This window comes from Acanthochromis polyacanthus, chromosome 15 (assembly GCF_021347895.1).
Source record: "Acanthochromis polyacanthus isolate Apoly-LR-REF ecotype Palm Island chromosome 15, KAUST_Apoly_ChrSc, whole genome shotgun sequence".
NCBI classification, from domain to species: domain Eukaryota; kingdom Metazoa; phylum Chordata; class Actinopteri; family Pomacentridae; genus Acanthochromis; species Acanthochromis polyacanthus.
The window spans coordinates 33,630,636-33,632,460 of NC_067127.1; positions in this window are offsets into that span (position 1 = coordinate 33,630,636).

Below are 1,825 nucleotides of genomic sequence, written 5' to 3' on the forward strand. Positions count from 1 at the left end.
AGTTGGGATTTATTGGGATTTTTGTTTGCAAACTTTCAAAAGCCAAAGACCTAAAATAAATACTGCAAACTGTGATTTGTTTTTTACTTTTACACTGAAGTTGTGAGTCTTGTAAATCTGTCCCAACTTTAAAACAAAGCCCTTCTCTTCTTTTGTTAACATTTATTCAGTAGTTATCTGATAACTTCAATGTGTACTTAAAGGTAAATTAAGGAAAATGATGCATAGCAGTGAAAGTAAAGTCTGATTATGCAGTGAATTCAGCCCAGAATCCATAGAATTCATACAGGTTTTTAAGAAAGACGCTGTGAACAGACACTTGAAGTTGCTTCCAAATTTTGTCTTGCAGTGTATATATATATATAAAATTGCTCTTTTAATTGCTCTTTTGGGATAAATAAAGTGTTTTGAATTGAAAACCATGTTGTTTCTCTTGCTGTAAAATATAAAAGTATTTCTGGTGACCCATCATGAGGTGGTTGCATAGATTCATCTGACCAAATGTGAGTTTGTGCAGCCATTTAACCACACTGATCATATAAAACCACACAGCTGTGCTCTCCTAATATTAGCAAACTAAATTCACAGGGATCCTTAATATCTGACTGCTTTTATTCTGTATTTCTATTTATTTCTTTTCATTAACGTCACTCTAAGTGGATTTAGAAGAAGGTCAAATAAGGAGAAAAGTGAATATAGAATACTGGAGGGGTGACGTAGGTGTTATTTATAAGATGAACATGTAGGTTATTTTTATAAATGACATTACAGAGGAGATGGTGTGTCAGGGGGTGTTGTCTTCTCTCTCTCTCTGAGAACCAAAATGCATATCAGAGGGAGAATAATGAGATTATTTTAAAGTGTAGAAACTGTTTTTTATGTGGTTTCAGGATTAGGCTAGGCTAGGACTTTCTTTTTTTTGTTCTTATTTTTAGTGTCACTACAGCACAATAGACAAGCACTCAAAGGCAGATGTGGCTCAGGTGTTAGAGCGGGTTTCCCACTAATTGCAAGGTTGGTTGTTCAATCCCTCCACATGTTGAAGTGTCCTTGACCAAGTCACTAAACCCAAAGCTGCTCCAATGGTTTGTGAATAAGAAACACGCTGTAAAGTGATTTGAAGACCCTTAAGGTAGAAGTGCAGACAATTTAATTTTTAAACTAGCATGATGACATTCTGACCAATGATGGAAAAAGTACCGGAAAACTATACTTAGATCTAAGTATATAGTGAACATGTTGCTTTATTACTCCGCCAAGGAATGCAGCAGAGTTATGTGATGATCGGCGTCTGTCTGTCTGTCTGTCTGTCTGTCTGTCTGTTTGCAACATTACTCAAAAACAGACTAATGGATTTAGACTAAATTTTCAGGGCAGGTCAGAAATGACACAAGGACCAAGTGATTAGATTCTGGCAGTGATGCACTGTATAGTCTAGATCCACAGATTTGTTAAAGATTTCTGAGTCACTGTGAGATAGCGGGACGGCGTCACTGTAACCATGACAACAAGTGATGGTCACATGACTATGATCCTACTACAAATCCACCACTGAGGACTTACCAGGACTTATATGTTGGAAATGAAAGGAACAGCTGATTAAATTGTGGGCGTGTTTCTGAGTCCCATCAATTCCCGCCACCCACTACATGTTTTAAGTAATGGGATCCGGTATCCGCACACAAGGTCATCTTGATTGTGGGTACATCTACATTAAATGGCCACATTCTATGTTGCTGTGATTTCAGATTCTCAATAACTAATAAAAAAAAATGCAGCATTTCTAAAAAAAAAAAAAAAAAAATGTTGCATTTCTGACTATGCC